Here is a 20220-nt window from a genome sequence, read left to right on the forward strand (position 1 = left end):
TTTTCAAGATTATTAATACTTTAAATAATGGCTTCTCCATCAAAGAAAATCAATGTATGTGGGGATATTTAACAATAAAACTCACATTTGAATTTTAGCAACTTTTGCTTTTCGGAATATACTTAAGAAAATGTATTTAAATTATGACAGCTGCCATTTTGATAAACCTTTAAATTCTGTATTTTACCAACTCCAGGATGTGACTACAATATTAAACTCTTCGTCATGAATTGACACTGCTAAGTTCAGCTCTAGACAGTTTTCTGCAAAGTTAGCAATACTAATTGCTTAACCTAGGGCCTCCAGAATCTCTGAAATCACTGTCGTGAGGATTGATGAACTGACCTGGCCCCAGAAAAGTTCTAGAGATGCTATGAAGCACTTTCAAGTATCAAATGAACGCCGTGTTTTAAGTAGTGGTTCACTGCTGTTTGACCAAGGTAGACAGAGACAAAGGGAAATCCTTTCAGATTGCATTTGCTTCCAAAATATATAGTTAATGAATAAAAATGAAACCTACCAGTTAACACACCATTTCTCAACATTTTTTTAAATTGTGCGGTAAGAGTCACTTGAATCACGACATTAATAAGCGTGCCAATTACTACTTTTGAAACAAAATGGATACATTCTAGAGTTTGTGATCTCCTAAGGTACAAACAGCCCTTGGAAATAAAGCTGAAATGTAATAATGATAACACAGTCCCCAAAGCCTTCCATGTCTACTGGTCCTTCTATGATCAGCCCCTTGTGCCTCTCTCCAAACTTATCACCTGCCACTATGTTGCTGTTACACTGACTTCCTTTTCATTCAAACGTATCTAGCTCTTTCTCAACCCAGGGATTTCCATTTGTGGATCCTTCTGCTTGGAAAGCTGTCTCCCTGGCTTTGGGCAGAGCTGGCTCCATAGCATTGTGCACGCCTTCGCTGAATAATTTACCCAATGAAGTTCTCCCCTCTCCTCAGGTGCTCTGTGTCATATAATTTTCCAAATTTCCTTTTTTTAAATGTTTAATGTGGTAAAATACATATAACATAAACTTTACTATCTTAACCATTTTTAAGTGTACAGTAGTGTCAAAACATTCACACTATTGTGCAACCAACCTCCAGAACTCTTTTCATCTTGCAAAACTGAAACTCTATACTCGTTAAACAACAAGTCCCTTCCCCCCTCACCTCTGCCCCTGGCAACCACCATTTCACTTTCTGTCTCTATAATTTTGGCTACTCTAGGTACCTTATATAAGTGGACTCATACAGGATTGGTCTTTTTGTGACTGGCTTCTTTCATCAGCATAATGGCCTCAGAGTTCATCCACATTGTAGCATATGTCAAAATTCCTTCCTTTTAAAAGATGAGTAATAATATATAATGACTCATTTGTTAATCCATTCATTCACTGATGGACACTTGGGTTGCTTCCACCTTTGGCTATCGTGAATAATGCTGTTATGAACATGGGTATATAAATATCTCTATGAGACTCTACCTTCAATTCTTTTAGATATATACACAAAAGTGGAATTTCTGGATCACACGGTAAATCATATGTTTAATTTTTTGAGAAACTGCCACACCGTTTTCCAAAGTGGCTAAACCATTTCACATTTCTACCAACGACGCACAAGGGTTCTGATTTCTCCACATCCTCGTGGACACTTGTTATTTCCTGCTTGTTTGGGGGTTTTTTGATAGTAGGTGTCCTAATGGATGTGAGGTGGTCCCATATTTCCTTTGCAGCATGTGTCTACCCTTGTTCATTTATTCATCTTTTTTTTCTTACTGAGACAGTTTTTGAGATAGAATTGCCAAAGGAGATTCAGAGACCAATCTAAAAGATAGGATAGAATCTTTCTGAAATGGTTTTGGTACAGTCTGGAATGAAAATAGAGAACAGAATCAATTAAAATTAAATATCCTATTCAATGAGTACTGCCTAAGAATGCCAAAGCTCAAAAGGCTCTTGATTATTCTTTCTGCAGAAACTTTAGAACTTACTAGAGCACAGCCAAGACTGGGATCTGCTCTCTTTCACTCACTTGCTCAGATGACCTTTGGTCAACTATTTAACCTTAGTTTCCTCATGTGAAAATGGAGATAAAAAAATTCACTTATGGGAGGAGAGTGTATGTTTGTGTGAGTATTAAATGACCATAGAAAGATACACAAAGCATTCAATAAACGGTTGATATTATTTTTAATTATACAACTGATTATCCCCTACATTGTTATGTTACAAGATTCTTGCACACAGTTATGAAATTTAAATATCATCTACCTACCGTCTTTAACAGTGTATGGACTACATGAAAATTAAAAACTATAGAAACTTGCTCATTAGTCATGATTTCCTGCTTTATCACCTGCACCTTTATCCCTGTCTTCTTCACCATTGTATCATACCCCAGGCCTAACAAAAGATTTGACACATAATAGACACACAACAAAAATATTTAATAGCCCTGGCAGTAACTCTAAATATGTTAGGATTCTAGTTAGGATTCTACAACTTACTCCTTCCGAGCAGGGTTCTGTGGGTATATTCCAGCCAGTCCTAGAAACAGAGTTAAGAAACTGAGACGAATTTTGAAATCTTTATGTGTAAGAAGCAGTCCCAGATCATTAGCAGTGTGTAGAGAGGCACTGAATTAGAGTGGCCTTTAGGTAACTAGGTTGAAAGAACTGCTTAATTCCTTTCCACTATACTTAAAGTATCATTTTTATTGTTATTAAAAATTGCTAATGTCAACTGAATGAACATGTTACCCAGTTCTTAGCAGCCTAAACTGCTAAGGTAAGAAATTATAATGATTAGTTATTAGAGTGAAAACCATTACATGAATGCAACGGGGAGTCACAGAGCAACAACTAGATAATTTCTGTCTAACTATTGGGTAATTAATGCAGTAAGAAAATAACATGTACATATTGGGAATGAAGAATTATAGATTATTTGCACTTATTTTCTTTCTGTGGCAATTAAATTAACTATCTTTGATTTCTCACCTGTTACCATGGTTATTTTCGGTGATCCAGGTCATTAATGTCTAGAATATTATAGTTACATTAAAATTACAGCTCTTTCAACTTTGCAAAAAAGATTCTGAAGGTACTGTGAAAGAGAAAGCTGTTGGCTTAAGGGAAAAGGGGTGCCTGTTGAATGAAACTGTTTAATTACCTTAAAGCTAAGGGGTCCCACACTTTGTTCCTTCCTGATTTCCTCCAGTAGCATCACCCAGATTTTGTTCGCTGAGGACCACAATGAATGGGCAGGTGTTTTTGTGACAGTAAATTCTAACTATGCTATTAACTTCCTACTTACATTGTTCATGCTTCTTCTCCATAATGAGAATAACAAGTTCTCTTTACCTCACTATTGAAAATTCTGGAAAAATAATATATATTAATTATATAACGAGAAACAAATATTGAAACAAAATCAATCCTCAATTCTCTAAAAAAAACTTGAATAACAAACTGAGCTCCTGTGGGGCCATGACAACTGGGTCCAACAAGTTCATGACATGAATCACTGCCATGAGCTTTCTCTCTAGAACAAATGTCACACTTATTCACGGCTCAGTGCTGACTAGATGTGAGAGTAAGGCTATAAAAATTAAGGCTCTACCTTCCTAATTCTGGTTTTTCTAGCTAACTTCTCTTTTCAAAAGTTATTTTACTCAGACACTTATTGGTTTATTTATCCATCTAGTCAGGTATTAACTTGTCTGGGCCTTGATGTTATGTTCCTCAAGGCTTTATCCTCTGTCTTCTTCTCTTCTTACTACATACCTTCTTCCTAAAGCATTCATCTACTCTCCAGTGTCTCCCTAACATTTGTGGACCCAGGACAAGAGGAAAAATGGGGGCACCCTTTGTCTGTGGCCAGCTCTTCTCAAACAGCTGCCCCTTGGCCACCTTCGGGCCTAGGATCGCACACCCCTGTGGTGGATTATGACCTCTGAAGGACAGACCATGGAAGAAACAGCCTGCACAGGCCTCGTTGACAGGCGTGAGGTCCTTGGACAGAGAATTGGACAGGTATGAGATTCCTGGAGCATGTCTAGAACAGGGCCTAGGGATCTGTCACCCACCCAGTGGTGAGGGGTACAGCACAGGAGGGTGAAGGGAGAGGGCCCTCTAATGCAGAAGGTGCATGGCAGGGGCTCCCATTTCCCAGATCCTAACAGTTTATGGGGAATATGATATCCTTGAAAAGCAGACAACAATAAATACCCTGCCTTAACTAAACTCCGTATCTCAAATCTTCTCCCTCTCCAAAAGCCGTCCTTACCAATAACCTGTGTCAATGTGCTATATCAAGACAGGAATCTGGCACTCTGATTCACCAGGTCAGACCTGGGATTTGTGTACCCTCTATGGAGCAACCTCTTTACTCAAACAAATGGGGTAGTTCAGAAAACGGAGTCTTCATTTCCTCTAAAGAAATTTTGGGGGGTCTCTTCTCTATCCATATTTCTTGCATTGAGTTATGCAAAATTTTAGACTTCATCTCAAGACTGCATCAACAAGCCTAGAGCTTTTACATTCCTCTTTAACCTCAGAGGAGCACAGAAAAGGGCTGAAGTCAGATATGCAGATGTTGCTGGAACAGAGAATGAGAAATGAGGGCAGGTTCAGAGATTACCACTCCTTGCTGTGGAAAGGAGCATTACAAGAAAAATGACAATACTTTGCATATATCAATAGGGCTGGAAAAGAATATACACGGGAATGAGGGAGGTGTTCCTGAGTAAGCAAGCACTTTTCTTCCATTGATTCATTTATTTTTTACTCAACAAATAATTCTTAAGAAACTACCAGATATCACACACTGTTTAGGGAATTAGGGAATCAGTGGTGAAAGAAATAGTCAAGGCCCCTACTCTTCCCAAGCTTATAGTTTTATAGATTAGATTAAAATTAACCAAATCATTGTGCTAATATAAAATGATGAACTGTGAAAAATACTCTGGAGGAAAATGTATGGTATTCTATATGAGCGCATAACAGGTAGACTCAATCACATCTGGGGCATAAGGCTCTCCTGAGGAAATGTCATTTCAGCTTATCTGAAAAGAATGAGTTGGAGGTGAAGAGCTTTCTAGACAGAAGGAAAATAAAACCCAATGGCCCTAAGATGGGAAGGGAGTACACCATATGTGAGAAACTAAAGGATGGCCAGTGTGCTGAAAGTGCAGAAAGTCAAGGGGAGAAGAATAGAATAGATCGTGCAGGGCCTCACAGGCCACCATACAAATTTGGTCTTTATCCTAAGCACAATGGAAAGCCATTGATAGGTTTGCACAGGGGAAGACCTACGATCAGATTTACATTTTTTAATCTCTTTGCAGTGCTGAGCATCTACTAGAACACAGGGTGGCAAGAATAGTATAGAAAGACTCTCAATTAGGAGGTCATTGCAGGATCCAGGGAAGAGGGCATGCTGGCCCAGGACGGACAGCGGTGGAGATAAAAAAGAAGTTGACAGATGAACAATATTTTAGGGAGTAAAATCAACCTAGGATACCAAAGATAAATGAGAGGGAGGGTGACTCTTGGTTTCTGGCTTACACAAAAAGATGCATGGTGGTGCCATTTGTTAAGATATGAGTATTGATGAAGAATCAAGTTTGGGTGGGTGGAGAAGAGCTCAATTTTGCATCTGAAGGTCTAAAGGACAGACTGGTAAATTTTAATTTTCATGATAAAATTTTCATGACTGATATCATGAAAAGAGAGGTCTAATCAAGAACTCTTAAATCAAACTGAAAGCGAGAGAAGAGATTCTTTGACTTTTTGTTATTGTGTCCTTCCTTCTATTAACTCAAATTAAGAATAAAAACTAATCAGAAACCACGTGTGTATTTTAACTCAGTTCTTAAGTTTGAAACTTTTAAAAATCTCAATATAATGAAGTCACAAGATTTTAGAGCTGGAAAAGATCATACAAATCGTATAGAGTTGAAAATATGTGCTCCCCCAAAGCTTGTGGTTTGTGCTAAGGTTACTCAGTGAGTGAATGATAATGTTAGAAATCAGCCCGAATTCTACTGATAACCAGAGCAGTACTCCTTCCATGACAAGGACGGCGTGGTTCCTAGCCTGGCTGATAGCCCACATCACCTGGGGGCTGGGGGAGAGGGCACGGATCTCATACACACACATGCTGTGCCCCCAATCCTGAAATTCTCTTTCAAGCAATCTGGAGCGGGTTCTGAGGGCCTATATTTTTAAAATGGCTTCCAGGTGATTTGATGATTGCCCAGATTCAGAACCCACTGTATTTAAGATCTCATCCTACCCTTCCTTAGACCATTTTATGATTTTTAATTGGCATTTAAAAAACAATTTTTTTTCCTAATTAAATGCTTTCGGTTTACAAGGCAACTCTAAGTGTTCATTATGAAAAGTGTTCCTCACTGGAGTGAATTCAAAGATGTAAAATTCAGTTTGACATAGATGTGACTGATTAGAGGCTTTTCCATTTCGGTGGAAAAATAACTTATTTCCAGTACAAAAATGATCCATTATAAATGCTCCCATTTCATGAAATAAAATCCCCTGGCTGTGCTAAGATTTTTCTAGAAATTTAAGATAGTGTTGTACTCCTCAGAATAATGTCTAATTTAGGCATTTCACTTTAAGCATTTTTTTAAATGAAACATGCAATAGGTCAAAATCCAGCCCAATTCTTTGCAGACTCTAAAACACTCCGAAGGATAAAAAGGGAATATTTTGCACATTAGATTGAACATTTTTGTATAAACAGCATTAATACCACATTTTGCAAACAATACAAACGAGAGTGAACTTGGAAAACTGAGCAAAACTGGATACTACCAATATAATAGAAAATAATCCCTGAAGTATTGATAATCAGTCTAGACTGCAATGAAAGGAATCGCAGAGATCAAAGTTAAGTGAAGCAATTATGAAGGACATGAACGAAGGCACGAAAGGGGGCCTGTAGGTAGAAAACCAGCACATCTGGCTTTAGTAGAGAGATGAATAAAGGGAGTTATTTTTGTCTGACTGACCATTATGCCACAGAAACATGCAAATGCTTTCCTGGTTTCTTTCTTTACGGATTCCATAGCACCTTTGTTTCTCTCTGTTCCTCCCCCTCCCTCTCTCTCTCTTTCTCTCTTGGTGGCCATTAACTATACTGACAGTTTGACAGGCTGAAATAAGGAAATAAAACACTTAAACATTGTTTCCTGATGTATGCATTCATCTCTTCTGCCAAACACAGATATTGAGGAGATACTTCACTCCTCCTGTCAGCTCACTAAATTACACCCCAGCTCACAGGCAACACCGAGCTCAGGTCTCTCAATCTCAGTGCAGCTCAGATCCTTCCAGAAGAATCTGCAAGGGCTTCACTCATTTTGCCAAAATCCCTTCTTTATCATTTTTAATACTGAATCTTCTTAAGCTGTGGGTTGGATTTCTGTATGAGAGCTGATTATTTTCCTACTTTTTAAAAGCTGTCAGAATTCAGTTTTATTTTTTTAGAGTTTCTGAGTGCTCTGACTTAAGCAATGGCAAATGCATGCTAACTAAAGCACTGGTTAAACCACCGTCTTTCTCATAACCAGTGAAGAGTTTTGACTTTTTAAAGGTAGACATTAACCAGCCTAAACCTCGAGTCTCTTGACGTATCCAGTGATAGACAGAAAAAAGGTTGGTCATGACACCTCAAAATGTACCAGAACACAAATAATAGATGCTTCTTCCTTCATTATTTGCATGTGGCAACTATAGTCTGAGTTCTGTATAGCAAACTTTGGAAGTCTTACAAATAATTAATTTCTTCCAGAGGAGATTGCTGCGGATTAAATTTTGAGAGAATAGCAGGTGGCAGGGAGAGGGAAAAGGAGGGATAATGATTTATAGTTGGTTATCTTCCTCTAACCACCACTAATATGAAGGAGAAATTTCAAAGTGAAATATTTAAGAATTTAAAACAAAAAAGCTAACGGAACTAAACCTCTTAGGACTTTTTCTTTGCTTCATTCCCTGAACAGCATTTACTTAGTGCCTACTACATGCAGTGCATAAGTGTATGCTCTCTGAAAGATGCTAAGGAGAATCCCACCTGTATCCTGCCTGGCTCCTAAGGAAGCTGCAGTCTAGAAGAGATGCCACAATCATAAGGAACAGGAGCACAAAGTGGAAATTATTCCCAAATGGAAATACAGTTAAAATGCTATGGAAATTCAAAGGAGGAAGGAATATCCTTACCCCACCATCCACCACTGAAAATTCACAACTCAGTTTGGGTAAAAGACCAAAAATTTTCTCCATTTATAAGACTTACACATTTCCTTGTAATTACCTGTTTTATGTTATGTACTTTCTCTATTGGGTGGTAAAATCTGTGAGGCCCTGTGCCTTATCTACTTTGTTGATGACTATCTTTTCAAGAAACAGTGGGTGGCATGTAATATGCACCCAGTACATATTTGTTGAATGGATGAGTGAGTTATCTCATGATAATAAATAGTAACTGAACCTGAATCGCCAGAGGATGGTTTTCTGAGTTTCCTATTCATGTAATTCCCTATCTCATTGAAGATCACCAATGAAACCAACGGGAGATTTGTGTAAAACTGCTGGACACTCCAATGGCCAGAGATACTATAGTTAATTAACCCAATTGCCAAAACACAGCCATGACCAAATTACCATTTAATATTGAGGGTCCCCTTTTTACCCATAAGGAACCTCTTTGGCAATCTGATAATCACTAGAGATTACATGATTAATCACAAAGGTGACACACAGGAAAACTCTCTGCAGAGTTTCTCCTCTTTTGCTTCCCATCTTTCCCAACGAATAATACTTTCTAAGCTGCCAAAAAAAAATGTCCTCTCACCATCCTCCAAGAATGGTAATGTAGCTAACGCTAATATAAATTATCGATAGAAGTGAAAGGTTACTACAGGAAAGATTTTAATGGTTCAACCAGATGAGATTAAATTTCTTTACAATAAACTAGTATCCAAATCAGTTTGCCTTGTCAAATGTCATCTGAAATAATTTTAGCTACTATTTATTAAGCATTTATTTACAGGCTCTTGGCATGGTGTCTACATGAATGTTTCTTCACTAAAGTTTCATGATTACCTAATAAAAGAGAAATCTGTATTCCTCTGTCACAGTTAAAGAAACAGAGGCAAAGAAAGATTGTCCTGCAAGTTGAGGAGCCCACGTCCACCGCGGTCTGAAACCCCAAACCATTTCCATTCCAACTATTCTGCACTCAGCAACCATTATAGAATGCAGTGCTTATGTTTACTTTGACCTAGAATTCTCAAACATTTCACAAGGAAATTCTTTTTAGTAGTGGTCATAAATTTAAACGAAGCTCTTTCAAGTCATGTAACATGCAAGATAGAAACTTCATTACCTGACTTGAAAAATATAGCTATTATAACATAACATTTGCTATCTCATGAAAAAAGTCTTAAACAAGCTATCTGATTCAAAATACCGCTTTGATTCTGGGATGGAGGATTATGCATGAGGCTAGGGCTGGATGAAGCCCTGAGAGTTGGATCTTGCTGGGGTTTGGTGGGTAAGTTAAGATGCAAGGAGCAGGAGAGTTTTGACTAATTTCTCCTACATGCCTCTCATTCTCACTTTCTGCCATTGTTTTCTTAAATATCTTGGCAACACATTACCTTTTAAAAGTTGAAAAGGGCACTTTTGGAGAAAACTGCTCTTCTTGTTTCCCCTTCGTCATACATTTGGGGTCAGATATGAATAATTCTGACCCCTAAAACTGCACTCTTTCTACTACAACATATTGCCTTCTGATAGTTTCTTCTGGATTTAAGAAGCCAAGAGAAATCCTCCTTTTGCCATGCTCCCAGATCCTTCTCTAAGTTTAATTAATGTATATTTTATCAAGCGATAGGAAGAAAGCTACCATTTTTTTCCTCAGCCTCTAAGACACCAAAATGATTCTCTGCATATCCTACCCTTGACCAAAAAAGACATCTGAATAGCACTGAAACAAAAAGTATCTCCTTTCACCACACTTACATCTTTCCCCAATTCTATTTTTAAAATAGAATTTTCACTCATAATAACACTAGATCTTTACCTTAGAATATGGAAAAATGAAAGTAATAGGGAGAAAAATGGAAAGAGCTAGTAGAATTGTATAGAGTCAAGAAAAGGAAAGAAGGAAGAAAAGAATAGGAGAGAAGGAGGAAGAATGGGAGATGTTGAAAAAAATAAGGGAAGCAGACAGGATCTTTTTGTTTTGTCCACGCCCTTGGGTAAAGTTAGAGGCTTGCTTTAAGACAGAATTGCCTCTCTCAGTACTCAGTGATGTTTTATTTCTATATAACTTCCCTCTCAAATAGGTTAATTACAGAGGCAATTAGTCTAGCTACACACAGGATGTCACTATTCCCTTATATAAACAGAAATAGTATGTATGTTTCAGGCAGAGAGAAATATCTCTATTAACCAAGTATCAAAATGCCTTAGAATTCTGTGCTGTGAGATGCTATTTTGCCCAGTTTGGGCTAAATTTCATTGTTTTCATCATCCTTATTCACTGAATAGTCTTTATTTTTTATTTATTATTATTATGGAAGTTCTCTATGTGAAGTAGGATGGTCTGCTCAAATCAGAATAAAAAATCCAGAAAGAAGAGGGATGGAGGCACAGGGTAAGTACCCAGGAATAAGTAAGGCCTTATTAGCAAGGCAAATAGATGGGGAAAAGGGAGCTGGAACTGAAACAGTTAATTCTATCTTAGTTTAAACAAATGTTCTGACGTACGCAGCCTCCTAGGTTTTATGTGCCACTACTTTATTTTACATATTCAGAGTTGGGAAATTAGTGACTCCTGTAGTTCTGAGAAACAAAGGGTTCATCGCACAAGAGGTTTTTAGAGCGAGCTTTTCTAAGAATTGGATATTTGCAGCTGTAGCTCTGGACAGCACGATCCAGTCTTGGTGATTCACACGGTAGTCGCAGGAAAAGTTGATAAATCACTAATAATGGCATCCATTTTAGCCTGAAACTCCTAACTACTGATTATTGCTTGTATATTTATCAAAACCAAAAGGATAAAGTGCTCCTCAAAAGAATAAATTGCTGTATCTGCTCCTAAATACATATTCATAGAGGGCACTCTGTCCTTCTTGATGGGGCTAGCCAGGATGACAAAACTGCAAGACACTGATGACACACTAACGTCTACGGTTCATTAGCTCGCATATTTACTGTGGTAACAGTGAAAGCGAGGCCTTGGGGTCAGATCCTCATAGTAACCAATGCCTTCCTTTCTCTTCCATGGCCAAAGACTATTTTACCAGTTTTAACTGGCTGTCTCAAATAAGGTTTGCCATTGGTCACAGTAGAGTCTGAGAGAGAGACACGGTGACCACCAGTACAAGAACAAGAACTCGAATTCTATTTCCTACTAAATGATGGCCCTACTGCTTTCTTTTCACATATGAAGCACTGCCTATTACTTACAAATCAGCCAAGTAGTGTGTGTGCTTCAGCCCCGGGGTCACTCTGCCTGGGTTTGAGTCCTAGCTCCACCTCTTACTAGCTGTTGAGTCACAGTGACTTACTCAGTTTCTCTCTCTCTCTCAATTCCCTCAGCTGAAAAATGGGTATAATAATAGTAGCTGCTTCATGAGGTACTTAGGAAGCTTAAATTAGACAAGAATAATACCTGGTCCAAAGAAAGTCTTCAGTAAACGATAGTTACTATAAGTATTCTGTAGTGAATGAAAAGTGATGGGGCTTTTTCTGATTTTACGTGTGTGTGTGTGTGTGTGTGTGTGTGTGTGTGTGTGTATTTAAATCAGGAGGTCATGCATTTAAATTTAATCTCCTGTAAGAAAAAGCAGAATTTTAAACGGTGGTTCAAATTCTCCAGGCTAAGTGAACTGAGGTTTGTGAAGCCCGCTATCAACGCTAGAATCCTCCCACAGTCTAGTCTGGTACAGCAGTCTCTCTGGAATTTCAATCCAGGCTTACCTGAGCGTATAGCAGCAGCAACGGAGAAACAGGCTTGCTCCTTCTACAAAGAATCCAAAGCCACTGCTGATGAGACAGGGATGGGCAGGGAATGGAGTGATCTCCCTGCCAGAAGACGAACAGTACCACTGAGAACTTCTTAAACAACTTTTTTGTAAAAGATCATCGGCTTTCTTGCTTCTCGTTGACCTTTTTGCCCTATTTCCTCCAGGGAGCTTGCTAGTGGGTGGGTAAGTCAGCTTTACAGCTAAGGCAGCTAGGCAAATAAGTTGTTTTGACTATAGTACCTACAAATATAGAGATATGTGCATACATATATTCTTTCCCAAGCATGCACCAGGAAAGCTCCAGAAAGCATATGACAGAAGCATAAAGGAGCACATTAGGACGCTTCCTTCAATGGAACAGCCAAATAAACAATGTTTGCTATTACAGGTCTCACACACACACACAGTGGTTTCAGTCTCATAATTTTTCACTTGGGGATTGCCTGATGAGATCGAGTCCTTTTATGCAGGTCAGGAACCTCTAGGTTTTAAAATGACTGATCTTGTATTTTCAGCCACTGATAACAGCTGGTTTGGACCGACTTCATGGGTAACCAGATCAATTGTGTAGACATTAATACTTAAGAGGCCATGGGGGAAGGAAATCAACTGAAACAGCCTATGAAATGGACTATAAAATCACTATCAGAATAGACACGATAAACACAATAGAATTCTTCACAGCTCAGTTCTTCTTTACACAAATTGCAGAGAACAATTCAAATCAGCCCTGATGCTAGGACGGTGTGAGCAGGTAAGGAGTCAACAACAGGTGTAGCAAAAGATTGCTATTAATCTGGCTGGTCAGTTACATGGGTTTCACTCCTTCCCCTTTAACTCAATATTTTAGATGAGTTTGGTATTTAACAATTACTTGGATCTAAAATGACCAATTATTCAGAGATTTTTTTTCATATTTGTTATGATCTCAGAAAGAAAATCACAGGAGGTTATCATGGTAAAAAAAAATGAGGGCTCTTAGGATAACAGCATTATATAATAAAATGTCCTGATCTACCAATAGAATCAAGTGATTTGCAAAACTTCTGTTCTTCTAACACTTCATTCACAGAAATGCAAAAAAAAAAAAAAAGAAGAATTACATATTATTATTTCTGTGACACTCTGAAAATAATATATATTTATTGATATGGAATATATATATACACACATAATTACAGAGCTGTTAGTCTATTTTTACCTTTCTCTTTATTTAATATTATTTAAATAATGAAAATGTATCTGTGAAGAGGTATCTAACTAAATTTTGCCAAATTGGTTTTACCAGTGCTTTTCTCTTGTTCGCTCTGCTTTTTCCCCTTTTCTCTCACTTGACTCGTGACCTTATTGGGCAAAAAATAATAATAATTTAGATTCATCTTCTTGCTGCATACAGTTTCAGTTTCGCCTCTTGCTCTTCCTTCTTTCTGCCATCACCCCTGGAAGAAAGCCAGCAGCCGCACTGGCGAGTTGCCAGGGTGTCCTGTTCTTGTGCAATTTGAGTGCCTCTGTGTATATCTTCACTGGGCTTACCGAAGTCACCATTTACAATATTGAGTAGAAAGAGCAGGTTGGAATAGTCAGCATTTATAAGTCAACTGGTTACACGATACAAAAATATATAGCCAACTTCAGAATTTATAGCAATAACATTTATGTATCGTGTTACTCCTAGAACTATCCAATTTATAAAGTGCCTATTGTGTATACATAAGGAATAATCATAAATCATTTACATTAAACAGTGTCAAGTAGCAAAACACAACTTTCTCCCTAAATTCTGCACAGTGAGATTAATGAGGTTTTTGAAAGGAAGCACACTAAAAAAAAAAAATCAACTCTGATTCATCCTAGGTGGATAACATATCCATATAAAGGAGCAGGTGTCTGTAGCATGATTTAGAATACCTATGGAACATCTCTGGAAAATATTAACTTTCTCTGAAGTAGACAACTGTCCACAAAAGGAGCTGGGAATGTGGCAAAAAACCAAGTCTGTCACCAACCTCAGGCTTCCTTTTATTTTCTTCTCAGTAAAGAGTGGATTTACAACAAATAAACAGAGAAAACTTGCGGCCCTATTTGACTAGTTGTCTGACATGTTTTCATCTACAAGCACTTTTAGAAAACCTGGGCAAGATTATGTAGATTACCTGCTTTGTCTCTTTGACTCCTAGTTGGAGAAGAATCGCACTCAGTGACCACAGTTACCAAGAGCCCTAAAGTGGAACTCAAGTGTGTCTGTGGATTTTCTCTCCTGTTTACTTTGCGGTCCGTCCCCTATTCAGAAAGGCAGCTGTCTTTAAAAGTCTATGCTTTGAGGTCTTGGACTAAACTCATTTCTTCTCCCTAAAAAGCCCCTAATAATAATAGGGAAGGTTTCGACAGTTCACATCTGTAAAAGCACTTAATCTTATCTGAAGCTCACACCTACACAGCTGAATTGCAGATCATATGAGAAAAATACAGCTTGGATTTTTCTTCCAATATTTTGGTCCTCTATCTTCTGTCTTTAGAAAGGATTACAGAAGTGATATGTTCTTCCTGCCTTAACTCACAGCCTTAAAAATATTCATTGATTTCTTTTAGCCAAAATGTAAGAATCACATTTTTCTTATATATAAAAACAGGTTTGTTCTTTAAAAAACTCACATCGCCTTCAAATTCTATGACTACTATTATTATGTAGAGTAGCAATTCCCTATCTTGGTAAAAACTAAAATTGAACCTGAAAAACGGAAAGAAATGTATAGCAAGAAAATCTGTAAACCAGTATTCACTGAAGAACTATATGCTGCTTCCTAGTCACAGATAACTGACACTGTGTAAAGACAGGTTGGAATCTAGAAATCAAAACAAAAGCCATACACACACACAGTGATAACAGATCCATGAACTTCTCAATTGAAGCGAGAACTTGTGGTAAATGGAGGTTTGGAGGAGAAGCTTTTTTTTTCTTGATGAGGAAGATTGGCCCTGAGCTAACATCTGTTGCCAATCTTCCTCTTTTTGCTTGAGGAAGGTTCACCCTGAGCTAACATCCATGCCAATCTTCCTCTGTTTTTTGTATGTGGGATGCTGCTACAGCATGGCTTGATGAGCAGTGTGTAGGTCCACACCTGGTATCCAGACCTGTGAACCCTTGGCCACTGAAGCAGAGGCTGCGAACTTCAGCACTACACCAGTGGGCTGACTCCTGGGGAGAAGTTTTTTTAAAAAATAACGTGTTAATCTAGAAAGTCATTTATACAATGGCTTTTGTAGAAATATTCTGAAAGCTGGGTATCCTCCAAAATAGCTGTATTTCAGTGGTATTAATTGGTAGGGAAAAAATATGATGGACTTCTTTACAACAGAGAGTATTAAACTTAAGAAGCAGTGACAACTTACTTTAGTCATAAATAGAAGACTTTGGTTAAAAAGCTTACCCATTCATGAGGAACAGTGTGAATTTCAGAAGGCTTTTGTTTGTGTGAAGAAAGACAAGGTGACACAGTGAATCTCTCAATTTAACATGTTTATTCTCTAAAAATATCTGGTAACCACGAAATTCTTTTCCATTTTTGAGTGGCATTTTGATTCACTTAAGAAGAAAAACTCTTGTACTCAGTGAAGGAACTTAAAATTCCAGGCTAACTCCTTCATCTTGTCAATAAACTGAGACATCTATGTAAAAATAAAGTGTAATTATGACTGCTATCTCGGCGATTGCTACTTAAGTCTTCACATTGTTAAAAGGTTTTCCTCCCAAAATTAATGAAAAATACACAATTGCTATGCAGAAATTTATAAAGTATCCATATTTTCTTATGATTGACCTATGTTTTCCACCAACTCTCTCTAGATTTCTCAATTAAAAATAATTTTTAAGAAAATAACTGACTTCACTAACATGTTCCAAAATAAAATATGGTTAAAAAGAAAAAGAAACTCAGCAAATCAACAGGCAGTTTAGGCCAATTCTCAAAAAAGATTTCCTTTTCCAAGACATGATTAGTACCTTATTTTTTTTTCTTTTGGTGAGGAAGATCAGCCCTGAGCTAACATCTGTTGCCAATCTTCCTCTTTTTGCTTGAGGAAGATTCACCCTGAGCTAACATCCATGCCAATCTTCCTCTATTTTGTATGTGGGATGCCGCCACAGCATGGCTTGATGAGCAGTGTGTAGATCTGTGCCCAGGATCCAAACCTGCAAACCTGAGACCGCCGAAGCAGAGCATGCAATTTCAACCACCTCAGTACTGGCTGGTCCCAATTAATACTTCTTTAACTGAACTGACTACATTGAAGGGATTTAGAATATATATAAACACGGGCTCCCATAGCAATAAAAGTTGTAGAACACCAACAATGAAAAATGACTTCTTTTTTTCCTAATGGAAGTTTTCTAATGTTGTCAGTATAAACTTCTCATCTTAAATAAAAGATTCTGCCTCTTTTCCTTACACAAAATAATAGTTAAAGAAACATCTTCAAGATGAACCACTCATTTCCACTTTAGCTAACAAGAAAATATAACTTCTTTTTCATTCTTATTTTGATATTATCATTTAAACAACTAGTTAAGGATGATAACTCATTTTGCTTTTTATTCAGGAAATAACCCCAGTAGCAACTCATTTCCCTAGATGACATGGTAATCAATGTTGCTTTTTGTTTGTTCTAGAAGGCATTGATTCGATTTCACTTTTAGAGTTTCTTAACCCAGAATCCATGGATTGCTGGGAAATCTACAGGTTTCTGGAATTATATGCCAAATTTCATGTGGATGTACCTATTTTGATTTTTCTGGCAGCAAACCATTCTTTTTTGCTACATAGCATCCATGCACCCTCCTTATGTTAACAGTGCCCCGTTTGCCTCTGGGATACAATCCTAATGCCTAGTCTATGAAAAATGACGAAGTTGGCTCTATCTCCTGCTCCAAGAGAGGTCATACACAGGATTAGTGTATGATCTAATCAAAACGAATTAGCACAAAGATACTTTTTATAGGCTTCTGGGAAACAGACTCTCTTTTTCCTGTTTGATCTGAAGCCTGAGAGGATGTTATAGTTGAAACAATGCTACTGCCACCATCTTGCTTCCAAATGAAGCCAAACACTGAAGCTGTATTAGTGGAAGCTGAGAGATGGACAGAAATTGAGTCCCGCTTCCATTATTTTAATCCAGAAGTTAGTTCTGTGCCCAGACTTTCCATATTTCAATAAATAAGTAACACAGATATACAGGCACACACATTGCACATTCATACCACACTCCACAACATTTGCATAGCTGCCTCCTACTTCCTCAGCTTAACTGCTACTGACTTTCTCTGACCTTTCCTATCTAATATAAATCTCGCTCTCTTTATTTCTGTCCATCCTACCTGTCTTTAATCTCATCATGTATGGTCAAAATCATATGCCATATGCTATTTCTTAATTTGGTACACAGAAATTTGGTCAGATTCAGTCCTTTTCAGGCAAAGTTTACACAGTGCAGGATTATTTTTACAGTTGAGGGGGAGGAGGAGAAAGTGAGGGAAGGATGAAAGGAGAGACAGAGGGAAGACGACAGACTTTAAAAACTGAAGATCCAGGGGCCGGCCCATGGCCGAGTGGTTAAGAGTTGTGTGCGCTCCACTTCTGCAGCCCAGGTTCACGGGTTAAGATCTGGGTATGGACCTACTCCACTCATCAGCCCTGCCGTGGAGGCATCCCACATACAAAGAAGAGAAAGATTGGCACAGACGTTAGCTCAAGGCTAATCTTTCTCAACCAAGAAAAAAAAAGAGGAAGACTGGCAACAGATGTTAGCTCAGGGCGAATCTTCCTCAACAAAAAAACAAAAAAATGAAGATTCAAATAGAGAGCTATGTAGTAAACTTCATCAACGGTGGAACCAATTGAGATTTTGATTAGACACATACAAGAAAACATGTTTTAGTTAAGCAAATATCTTTAGCATAGATAGGAAGAAAGGATTTTTATGCATTTTAATCTCCTTTCCAACCAAAGTTAGCTGACATAATTATGGGGCCCCTACAAGTAACTGCTGGGGCTTAGAATCACTTGTCATTTCCTTTGAACTGGCTCTATAATGCCAAGACTGAGTATTTTAGATTAAATGAATAGATTAATAAACATCTTTGGAATATCCATCATCAAGGTTGATTTATGTTCTATTGTCGGCAGTAATTCAAGAAAATGCCATGCTATTCAAAAAATATTGCATGTCGTTCTCACCACTTTGCCAATGTTATGACACCATGTAAGTATGACGATATCTATATCCTTTTGCCATACTAACTATACACAAAAGCCGATAGATACAAAACCACTTTAAGTTTACACGGGCATCAGCACTAGAACCACCCATATTTATAACTCTGATGAATGGCCTTTCATTTGTAAATTTATGGCATATCCATAATTTCTTTAGGGAACCAAGAGGTTCATTCAAAAAATTGCCACAACATTTATCTATGCAAAGATGATGGATATGGTTTATGAAATTAAATGCTTTTAAAAATTAAAATCATATTGCCAAGGCAAAGGACATCCTCTTTCTTGGTTTGCTCACATTTTAAAATGATCACAACTACACCCTCAGCAGTTATAATGTTTAATCTAGATAGCATGTTAATACACTTATTAAATAGGTCCAAATATATTGCTATTAGGGCTGTTTACCATCAGTATAAACTACTGGACATCAAGTTCACTTAAATTTATAATTTTATTCTCTAATTCTATTCTATATCATGCTATAAAATATATAAAGTATCATTAGAATGTAATACTTCGTATTTATATTTACTGCATTTATATTTAATTCTTCAGGGATACTCCCAGCATGGTTTATTGTAAGCACAGACTATTATAAACAATAACCTAAATAAAATTACTTAAATAAAATACATATTTGCCAAAAATTAACATTAACTAAACAAGGAGTCCTATTTTATCTCAATATAGACTTTGCTCAGTTGGAGAAATCAATGAAGTAGGAGAGGATGAAAGATAACAATGATCACTAAAGTAACCAATAAAAAGTAGAGTAGTCAATGTTGTAAGTGTGAAGAAGAAACATACATTGTTGCTATGTGTGATGTGTTAGCAATCCTATTCTCCCTTCATTTGTCATCATTTACTATTGTAAGTAGGACATATACACAAATCTCAGTGCTTTGGTTTTTTTCTGGAGTTGTTTAACTTTTTAAAAACATCTATCCTAGGGGCCAGCCTAGTGGCACAGTGGTTAAGTTCATGCACTCCGCTTCAGTGGCCTGGGGTACACAGGTTCAGGTCCCAGGTGAAGACCTACACACTGCTCATCAAGCCATGCTTTAGCAGCATCCCACACAACAAAAATAGAGGAAGACTGGCATGGATGTTAGCTCAGGGTGAATCTTCCTCAAGCAAAAAGAGGAAGATTGGCAACAGCTGTTAGCTCAGGGCCAATCTTCCTCAAACACACACACAAAAACTCTCCTAATACAGAATCTATAATAGGTTGAACCTGAGTTTAATTATTTGATTTGGGCATATTAACAACAATCTCCAAATCAGCAATTTTCTTTAGCATTAGCTAATCTAGTCAAAAAAAAATTGTTCCAAATGCTTGCAACATTAATATACAAAATATTTCTTATGTATTTAGCTTTCTCTATTTTGCTTAAAACAAACAATCTTAAAAATAATAAACACTTTACATACCCCAATGGATCGCTAGCTCCTCGTGGGCAGGAACATATTTATCATCATCTTTGGGTCACCAGTGGCCAGCACAGCACCTGAGATATAATGCACACCCCATAAATGTGTTTAAATTAATTAGATGATACAGCACCAACTAGAATCTATTTGGAAGGTACGAATTCAATGAAACAACCATTGTACATATCAACCATCAACCTGCTTCCTCTGTGCCCTACATTATTAAAGTAGCAGTGCACTTTTTTATACCTTTCAATGACAACTTTATTCTAAAAACTCAATTCTCAAGAATAATGGCCTCTAAATGCTTATGACATTATATATTCTTATTGTCTTTAGGTTTTGGTGGAGGCCGTGGAGTGACGTGTTCTCTAACATAATCTCGAAGCATCTGCAGTGAGATTGGGGGTCACTTGACAGGCGTCTCTCCCAGGAGTCTTCGTGGAG

At 37.5% G+C, this 20220-nt stretch overlaps 1 protein-coding gene across 11 annotated transcripts in view; it reads right to left on the reverse strand.

Annotated features, from left to right (window-relative positions):
* SOX5 (SRY-box transcription factor 5) overlaps positions 1-20220 on the reverse strand; it is a 951808-nt gene that overhangs the window by 765151 nt on the left and 166437 nt on the right. For 8 of the 11 annotated variants that reach the window (XM_070494048.1, XM_070494061.1, XM_070494052.1 and 5 more), the window contains one exon: positions 19774-19850. The gene's annotated coding sequence lies outside the window, so the exon portion shown is untranslated. Of the gene's footprint in view, positions 1-12023; positions 12129-19773; positions 19851-20220 lie in introns of all 11 variants that reach the window. The other 3 variants (XM_070494053.1, XM_070494060.1, XM_044775221.2) reach the window with 1 other exon arrangement.

This window comes from Equus asinus, chromosome 22, assembly GCF_041296235.1.
Source record: "Equus asinus isolate D_3611 breed Donkey chromosome 22, EquAss-T2T_v2, whole genome shotgun sequence".
Lineage (NCBI taxonomy): Eukaryota > Metazoa > Chordata > Mammalia > Perissodactyla > Equidae > Equus > Equus asinus.